The sequence below is a fragment of the Coregonus clupeaformis genome, unplaced genomic scaffold (genome assembly GCF_020615455.1).
Source record: "Coregonus clupeaformis isolate EN_2021a unplaced genomic scaffold, ASM2061545v1 scaf0973, whole genome shotgun sequence".
Taxonomy (NCBI): domain Eukaryota; kingdom Metazoa; phylum Chordata; class Actinopteri; order Salmoniformes; family Salmonidae; genus Coregonus; species Coregonus clupeaformis.
The window spans coordinates 161884-172638 of NW_025534427.1; positions in this window are offsets into that span (position 1 = coordinate 161884).

Genomic DNA, 10755 nt, shown 5'->3' on the forward strand with positions numbered 1-10755 from the left:
ACATCTCATTTCTCCCTAAATTAATAATTGGGGCGGCAGGTTGCCTAGTGGTTAAGCGCATTAAGCCAGTAACCGAATGGTTCGAATCCCTGGTGGAAAAAATCTGCCGATCTACCCTTGAGTAAGGCGGGTAACCCCCAACAACTGCTCCCTGGGTGCCAATGATGTGGAGGTTGATTAAGGGAGCCCCGAGCACCTCTCTGATTCAGAGGGGTTGGGTTAAATGCAGAAGACACATTTCAGTTGAATGCATTCAGTTGTGCAGCTGACTAAGTATCCCCCTTTCCATAAATATTATGAAGTGTAGGCCTAATGATTAATGCCCTCATGATGTACAGCAGGTATCACATCATTCATGGAGTACTGTAGTTTAGACCATGCTTTAATGCTGACAATCAGAAATTGTTTTGACAACCTAATTAAAAACCTTGTAGTAGATAGACTGAAGTAGCCTACTACAGCCATTGAAATAGAATCCATAGAACGGGTTAGTCTTAGAGGTTCTATGGGTTATATTTCTATGACTACTAGCACCATCTTTGCCCACAGACACTCATGAGCTGTTAATAGTGATAGACACTAGGGGGCGCATCATCTCACATTTGAATCAAACCACCTTGTAAAACAGATTGTGCTCTTCTATTATTTTGATGTTAAAGGCATGTTTGTTTTGTCACCAAGGTAATTAATGCCTTTGCCAACAACTCTAATTAGTTTTATTTGAATAATTGATATAAAAGGTCTTGTAGACCTTCTAATGAAAAGAAGTCAAGGAAAAAATAAATCACAAGGTCAATACAGTACTTTTTTTTATTCATTTGCATTTATACATTATGCATATTTTGTACAATATGGTACAATTCATTTAATAAATTGTTAATTAGAGTAAAGCCTCAGAATATTCCATTAACTGTGACAATTTCCGATAATTCTCTCATTCTCAGATCTGTAATATTTTCCACTTAAAATAAATAAATCTCAATGTCAACATAAAACATTTTTTTTTAAAGAAAGGCCTACAGATGATAAACCATGATGAGCTAAACAAGGCGGATTGTGAACTGGAGGGTATGTGAAGGATCATGTTGGAGGTCAGAGGTCAGGTGTTGAACGGAGGAGTGAACACGGTTAACCGTATTGCTCTACAACAGATGAATATGTAGAAGCCAAGGTCAACAAGATGCTCAACCGATACACCCCCATCCACAGAGTGAGCCATTATTATTAACTCCACGGGCCGATGGCGTGGTGATCAGATCAGGTGTAAATCCAACACAAGGCTAATAGCGTGAGGTGAAGGAGAGAGTGGTGCCTCAGATTAATGGCTGACAAAAAAGGACATATGACCTAGTGTCATGATGAAGTGCATCGCTCGATGAACTGAGTGGCTTTGGGGTGAATCTCAATTGTATTTCCTTGATTCCTCACATCCTCCCTCTTTGTCTCCTTCTCAAAGCACTCAAGGTTCCTCCCCTCTGATCTTTATTATTCCAATACATTTTGAGAAGGAGGCAAGGAGAGAGGACGCAAGGAATTAAGGAAATACAATTGAGATTCACCCCTAGTCTACCATTGCAGCTGGTCTCAGCCCTTCCTCTTCCATTCACGTCATCATATGCTCTCCTCCCCCGATGTTGCTTATTGGACAACATAATAACATTCCTTGGAGCCATTTTTCATTCATGTTTACTTTGAAAGGGGAAGAGATTTTTTCTATTTTCCGTTGGGGGTATCAGCAAGTCTTTCAGCATAGGAATCCTTTAGCTCATGGGCATGTAGGCAAAAATATCATGTGAAGGCCTATTACATGAAACTTTATCCACACTGCTTCAGAGACATTGAGCTGTCACTCTCAATTTCTATCTGATCGAATAGGGTGGTAGTCTAATAGCAGGCCAAATGTCTCCTTTTCAACCAAGAGAGATAATGAGAAGGAAATAAGGCTACGTTTGTGTTGCTTTGTCAGTTCTAATCCTGCATAATCAATCAACCTTGTACAACCAATGGCCAAAGTCTCAACCAGACTCTCGGATATATCAAAGGTGGTGATGAGCTGTTAGTTTGGTGCAAACTGCAACAAACTGTTACTGAGTTAGAGAATGGTGCGCTATGGAAACACACGCTATATTATCAGTCTTAAAGAGTGCTAGAGAGCCCTTAGACACAGACTAGCTCCAAGAATGTCTGGACTTCTCCAGCGGTGTAATCACAAAGGAATGCCCTGAGACATTTTTGCTTTTCCTCCACCACAGCCTTTCTTTCCCACGGCTGCTCCAGGTCTTGAGAATCTCTTGGCCCTCTGACTCTGTTCCTGGAGGGACACACATGAATAATGTCACAAAGGGACGCTTTGTTAGAGAAGAGCACTATACGACCTCAGTGTGAATGAGATCACAAAGGGTTTGAATATGCCTCAAGTCCGAATCACCTGAACTCAAAACATTAGCCCTGATGATGGAATGTTATTATTGATCTGAATAGAACATGTTATTTCAACGTTGTTATGACGTAAGGGACCTTTTAACTGGAAGGAATTACATAGATAGTGATTTATTGAGAATCAATGACTTTATACTCCATTGATAATAATCTACACATTTGAAAAAACAAATTAAACCAAGAGAAACCCTATGGGATGAAATATCTTGTTTTCATTTTAATCCTTTGAGACGCCAAGTCATTACAATTACAAAGACAATACACTTAAAACACTAATAAAGAAGACCACTGTAAGGTTGAAATAAAGCCACCCTGACAGCTAGGGGAGGTCCTTTAATTTTAGCTTTCATTAGAAGGTTTTAATAAATCAAGCAGTCAATCACACTTCATTACATGGAATCATAAGAAACATTAGTCCGAGCTCAGATGCCTTGAAAACAGTTAAATCCCCAGACATTTTTTCCATCTTTATTCTCCCCAGACACATAGTGCCAGATGTCATCTACTTTAGCCTACATGGGCTGTCCCAGTCCCTGCCTCTCCCTCTCTCAGTCCCTCTCCCCTGTCTCATCCCTGCTGCTCTTTGTTCAGATGAGCTCTGTCTGAGAGGAGCACACACACACACACGCACACGCACACAGGAGTGATGATGTCACCGTTGTGATCATTACTGTAGTGTGTGTGGTGGCGGTGGCCTATTTTTGACCAGTCAGGCGTCATGGAGGGTAGTCCAAACGTCTGCCGCAATGCTGCTGCCTCGAGGAGCAGCGACCTGCCACCATTAATTAAAACACACACACAGTGACACACCACCATTAGCACAACACAAGACTAAAGAAGCTCTGACACACAAGACTGTGGTCTGGGTCTGACACAGACGGTTAAGAGATATTTTTTTCTGTTGTTTTTGACAAAAGCCTACAGTTGAAAAGATGTGTGAGTAAATTATATCTAATTTCAGCAGTTAGAAACTTGTCCTTCAGCAAACATCAATGAAAAATAGGATATAGGATATTTGAATATCACACATCTCTCTAGTTTTACTTTTTCTATGAAAGACAATTAATACAGTAGAGTAGATGGAATGGCCATCTGACTAAGAGGTGAACTCCCACGTGTCCTCAGGGATCAGCCACCTGGGAAAACATGATAGAGAAGAGACTCTACAAATGTGTGGTAATATCCAGACAAAAGGGTAGCTGTGAAACATGAGAATGTGAGCCTCGTTTTCAGTTGGAAATGAATGTTTCTCTCTCTTCTCCAAAGCTATTTCCTTCCATGTCTGGTGTCATTCATATGGAAACATCCTGTAAGCAAAGGACCATGTTCCCACAGTCTATTCGGCCTCTCTGCTGATGAGGTTTCATACTGTGTACATCCAGAGAAATGCAGAGTATTTCTTCATAGAGTAGAAGTAGAATGATGCACAGGAGACTGAATACTATCTAGGTTACAGAAAATCATGTGAATAATGTGGATATGTTTGAAATGAAGTGAAGTGAGCTGTGTGAGATCATAATAGTATCTCTAAGATGCATTAGAAAAGTGGTATAATCAACTGTGAAAACTAGCACGAAATGTCACAACAAAACCCTAAGAGATCACAGTTTTATCTTGATTCTGAAATCCATGCCATGAAATGCCACATTTCATCCTCTTGAACACACTGTATTAAAGAGTGCATGATGGGAATAAAAACCTTAACCTGTAGAAGAGTGTTACGAGCTGTTGAAGAACATGAATTAAATAAATACAGCTTTGGTGAAGCAGTGTTCCAGTACAAAGAGAGAGAGGAGAGACAACAGAGGGATGAATGAAGAGAGGGAGAGGGAGAGAGAGAGAGAGAGAGAGAGAGAGAGAGAGAGAGAGAGAGAGAGAGAGAGAGAGAGAGAGAGAGAGAGAGAGAGAGAGAGAGAGAGAGAGAGAGAGAGAGAGAGAGAGAGAGAGAGAGAGAGAGAGAGAGAGAGAGAGAGAGAGAGAGAGGGAAAAGTGAAATTTTGCAAGGGTGCCAGTTTTGACAGAGGTATTTCTGAAGACTATATGGGTTTACAATATCCAGTGATTTCATGTTTTTAAAAAATCCATTAGTGGTATGTTGGCTAAACAATAACTGAAATTCCCCCTAAAGGCACTATCAAATGAAATTATCTTTACAAACGTTGGCAAGCTCTCAGAAAATTGATCTGCTGTTCAAGGTTGTGTTTCTAACCCTCCCATGATAAACAACTATCTTATTTCTAGAGAAGCATAATATTGCAGGGACTTCTTTTCTTGATAGATTTTATTTCAGTGAATCTCTCAGAGGATTCAATCCATATTTCACCAAAGCAGTTTTGCATATCAATCCTGCCAATGTTTTTCTTCTTCCTTTAGATAATTCACCCTTTTTTCAGATAAAGTAACATACAACATTTATGCCTGGCCAAAGACTGTAGAAACCGTAGAAAATAAAATGTACTATCTCTGTAATTCCTGTCAGATACAGTATGTTTGCCTTCCTCCATAATGAGTACCTGTAGACAAGAGGATATGACGTAGCCAGGTTGTGGAATTAGTGTCATGTTAGTATGACTGTATTAAGTCATCTCTCTAGCTGAAAGCACAGTCAACTTAATGACAGATAAGACTCCCTGTCCACAAACAGTCCCCAAACAAACAGCGTCTATTTTTACCTTTGTCCTGCACTTCAATAAGGTAAACAACCGAAATGGCACCCTTTTCCCTAAATAGTGCATTACCTTTGATAAGAGCCCCTGTCTCTGATTAAAAGGAGTGCACTGCATAGGGAATAGGCTGCGTGGGCCCTGGTCAAAAGTAGTGCACTATAAAGGGAATAGGGTGCCATTTGGGATGCAACATTGTCAGTTATGAGTGCTTTTAGCAAATGGAAAAGTGCTGACATCCAGTGGTGTGTTTGCATACACATTTGGCCGGGTGAAGATGTGTTTTTATTTGATTCCGGGCCATTTTGCTGCTTCGCTGAGGCGGTGGTGACATTTTGCCGTGATCTCATTCTCTCTCCGAGGAGATGCATCATCCTGAGGCCATGACTTGTTTCTTTACTTTCCTGCCACTAATGACTCTGCTTTCCCACAAAGGAAGCAGCAGCTCACCGTATGTGTGTGTGTTTGTCTGTGTGTGTGTGCAAATGTCTCTTTCTCTCTGTCACTGTGTCACTCTCTCTCTCTCTCTCCCTGTCACTCTCCCTCTCTCTCTCTCTCTCTCTCTCTCTCCCTGTACGACAGCGTATGAGAGTGTGTCTGAAATAATGAGTAATTCTTTACTGGACTGCCATCCTGACGATTGTAAATTATTTCTCCCTACTGGATTACATCATGAAACTATTACAGCCTTATTCTCAAACCTGGAAATCTGGGAGAACCCACATTCTGCCTGTGCCAAGAGGAAACATGTTTGAATGGATACAGATTAGTTTATATTTGTTTTACACAGTAAACATTGTTTTATTGAGCAACAAGAATCCAAGTGTTTTTTACTTGTATCTGTGAATCCCTGTTACGTTGTTACAAGGTTGTGAATAAGACCCTAAGAGGCTTTCTATCTACAGTATATTGTACCTGACCTTACTCCTGTCTTCTCTCTCAAATGAGAGACAGGCGGTGTGATGGACGACTGAAAAATGCTCAAGACACCAAGGCATCTCATCTCTAACATCCTCTGACCCACCTACTGTAGCCGGCCTTGTGCCCGGGTCAAGGGTTAATGCATTCTTCCCTGTCACAATGAATTCCCATGAGCCACTTGTGGTAGTGTGGACTAGCATTGCTGCCAGCAGCTCCCAGTGTTCAAAAGTGGAGTGGTGTGCATCACTGGCTCTGGATACCATTACATTATTGCAAACCCCTCTTAGCCAGTGGTTGGAAGACACTGATCAATAGCTCTGTTTTCATCTTGCTTAATTGCAGAATTTCATGACAGTGAAAGTGTAGGTCTAAGCTAAGGAGTTGCTTGCAGCACAACACTAAGCTATGATAGTTGAGGGTTGAGCTTCTATGAATTTTCAAATCGTGTTTGTATGTTATTGCAATCATTAGATATTTGAAATGCAAATGTGGATATTAAAAATGAATATCATGTGTAAACAACTTGTCTGACATAACTAATGTGTTATTATGTTCTTCATTGGTCCCTTGGTGTTACAACAGTACAGTTCAATTCATTGACTTTCTTAATCATTGCATTTCAGCTTCAAAACAGTTCTAGACCTACTGAAGATGTAGGCTATTGGAGGAATGTTACAAATGAGGCAGAAATTAGCACAATAGATGTAATAGATGTATGGCTTCTGTAAATTGATTTAATACGGTAGATTTAAAGCACCACTAGTGTAGTACTGGTGGTGGATTTAAATGAAAGGAGTACTAGGTATCAACTGTGCTTGTCTGTATTGAAATAACACAATATAAAGAGACTATTCGCTTAATTTCAGTTAGTGGCTATTTATTCATTCAGTGCCTTTATGTGGGGCATAACAAGAGGACCTTAATTCAATTACGTTGAAAGACAACCTTAGGGCCAGTTTTTCAGTTAGAGCGAAAGAGAGAGAACCTTATTTTCAATTCTCACAGAAAATGTGTGTCGTTGAAATTAAACGCCTCTGTGTTGCTGGAAGGTTTCTGTGTTTAATGGAAACAGGGAGGGAGTGAGTGGGGTTTAGTGTAAGCTACAGAGGAGATGAATCTGTATTCCCTGAATGTGTCTCAGGCTAAAATCAATAAATGCAATGCAAGCACAGCTCCCCACTCCCCTCTCTCCTGATGGGTGTCCCTGTCTTTCCTTGGACTAATAGAACAATAATAATGAAATCCAAATCACCACATTATAATTTGTTTTGCATCAGTCTCAGGAGAGATCTTCTTTAGCAGTTTATTTGAGTGGCTCATTATACTTTCTAATCAAGACATAGACAGACAGCCTGTTTGCCCTTCCCCCTCGCTCCCCTCTCTACCCTGAAGTGTGCTTGCTCGCATTGCAGTCATTGTGCTGGCAATTATTATGTTACCAGTGACTGAGGTACGGACAATGTTCTCAGTGCATGCAAAGAGGACCCAGCCAGGCTACCTGTGCAGGCAAAGAGTGCTTCTTCTTCTAATGATGCAGCTCAGAGAGGTGCACATACACCCCCCTCCCTCCACCACACACTACCACCACCACTAGCACCACACATACCCGCCCCCATGCGCTCTCTTTAATGAAGATTCTCCAATGCAATTAAAATTCCCTGTGTCTTGCTGCTACAGTATGACAAACACAGCCACCGTCATTTCTCATGTCTTGTCAGTCCCTGGCTGCTGATGATGCGGGGGAGGGAGAATTCACCCGTTGCCACTGGCCACAGCACTGTGTGTGTGAGAGGAGCAACCAACCCCCATCTCAACAGGTAATGGAGAGGAGGGGGAGAAGGAAAATCAATGGCCAAAGAGCATGGAGAACGAGCTTATAAAATGGCTTTACGTTTCAATAGCTGAATAAGGGCATTCTGTGGCCATCCTCTAAATTCAGCTAGGGGTGACTGTCCATGGACCTTCACATTTATTTTAACTGTGTTCATTGCCATGTGCTTGGTGCCTGTCCTTGAGTGTAGATGGATTTGCCTTTAGAGACAGATTATTATTGCAAATGATTTGCATTTAGGTGATTGCAATAGTCATTTTCAGTGTTTAGATAGTGTTATAATAATGCATCCTAGTTATCACCTAATTACAACTCCTTTTAATTAATGCTCTTTTCAAACTAACATTAAAAATCATACACAATGTGATTGCTCCCCTGTGATACATAGGGATACATAGATATTGCTTTAAGTGATACAAAGGAAGCACTCTATTCTATTCTCATTTCCTCATTTCATCCTCTGAGTGGTTAGCATCTCTATGGTGAGAGGGTGCCTTACAAAAAAAACACATACAAAAATCACATGGGGGAAAAACACATGTGCATTTAATCATTTTAATTTCCACATGTTTTTCCCTCATGAATTTTTCTCACCCCTCACATTATTTTTTCCCCCATAACTTTATTTTTTAAGTTAATTTTTCACCACCAATTGCATCTGGTCTCCCATCCCGGGACCGACCAGGACCGACCCTGCTTAGCTTCAGAGTGGAAAAAAACTGAGAGGGAGGCGTTTTATTTAATCGTGTTATAAAAAAATGTAAATCACTGAAAATAAATCTGTTGCATCCATTTACAATTCATTTGTTCTCGCATTTCGAAATGATTTCCTTGCCATATTTTGTTTTGCTATCAATACTTTAGGGTTGATGTTTTGCTTTCAATATCATTATTTTTGTTTGCAATAATAAGAACTTTGTTCTCGACTTCAGAAGTTTTGCTTGATACTAATGACACACAAAATTAACTCACTCACTAGAGGATTGCAACATATAATAACACTATTACTCTATTAAAGGTGTTTAAAGCGGCAATCCTTAATTGAAACATTAACAAAGTGTTTTCCCCACCACAGTTTCAGTAAAAAGCTGAGGGATGGGGCTGGAGAAATGCAACCACTCTCAAATCCGTAGACTATGCTATTGGTGCAAGGACTGAGCATCCATGATTTCATAGTTTTAACCATGTTTTTAGGGTATAGAGTGGTTGTTTAAATGTACTTTGTTTACAAACATTGGAGTAAAACAAGCTTATATTTTGGGTTCTGATGGGGTAGGACAATTTAACTAAGCTGATGAGGCAAAATACGTTACATTCTTCAAGAATCAATGGGTACATATAATTAATTTAGAAGTCCAAAAATGGATGTAGCAACTAAGAAATGCCCCTTTAACAGGCAGTGACCTTCATACAGCAGAACTATGTTGCCATTTAAATGTGATCCATTAACCTGTCCGAAAATGTTTTATTCTGTTCACTGTTCTGCGAATGTCCTGCAAAATCATTCCCTTGTCCCGCATTTGGACTTTTTAGATGTGGTCACCCTAATTCCACCTGTGGAAACATTGCTACTGCAACATCTTTTCACATGTGAGGAGAATAACATTATTACAACCCCACAGGTGAACTTGCAATTTCACATGTTAAAGTGAGATTTTCACATGTGAAACTATACATTTGATTTTCATTTGAAATGCAAGTTCACATGTGAAGAAATGTAAAAATCGATTTAGCAGTTTCATATGTGAAAAATGTTCACTTGAAAATCTCACTTTCACATGTGGAATTTCAAGTTTACTTGAAAACCAATCACGTGTGGAAGTTTTTCACATATGAAACTGCAAATGTATTTTTCACTTGAAAATGCAATTCCACATGTGAAAATGCAATTTCACATGTGAAAGTGGGGTTTTCACGTGGAGTTTTCTTACGCGTGAACCTGCAAATTAGATTTTTTAAATGTGATTGAATTTCACATGCAAACTTGCAATTCCACATGTGGAAGTGAGATTTACATGTGAATGTTTTTCACATGGAACTGCATACCCGATTTTCACATGTGCACATTTTTTACATGTGAAACCGCAAATTCCATGTGAAACTGCAATTCACCTGTGAGGTGGCGTTAACATGTGATGTCTACATTTTATACATGTGAAATTTAAGCTCAACATGTGAAAACAGCAACAAAAAAAATGAAGGGTGGGGCCAGGGGCATGTAAGCAGAGCAATTGTACCCATTCCATCTTTAACCACCCCTCCCTTTGTTGTTTTCCAGTTCCATGAAATAATCTGGCTGCCTGCACCCCCGTCTGACTGACTAAAACCTTGTCTGGGTCACAGGGCCCATGCTCAGCCTGTTGCTTATTATGTGTTCAGGGACAGAGGTATAGAGCATACAATTAGGCACACAGATGGCTGTTGTGTCTTTGCCATGCAATGGTATTGATCTTCTCCTTAGGAAAATATCTGTGTATTTCTCCCCTGGATTTTCTGTTTTGCAAGAGCATTTTATTTGAAAACCAAAAGGCAACATTTGCACAGCCCAAGTACCTCCCACTTATTCTAACTGTAAATCATAGGAAGTGGCATAAAGGGGGTACTTTGATCACATTTACTATTCTCTTTCGAGGCTTCATCTGTCACTATAAACCTAAACAGATTATGAAAAAACACATAGATTTGGGCAGCAGTATCACTGTTTATCCTGTCCAAAGATTAGGAAAGACACAATGTGAGAGTTAATATGAAATATTAACAACATTTGAGCATCACATGTACTTTCACAAATTAAATCATTTATTTCAATCGCACACATGCATGCGTTTTAAAACAGTAATGCACAGTCCCCAAAAAAATATGTATTATTATAGCATTTCCATAGACAACATGTTTATGTTC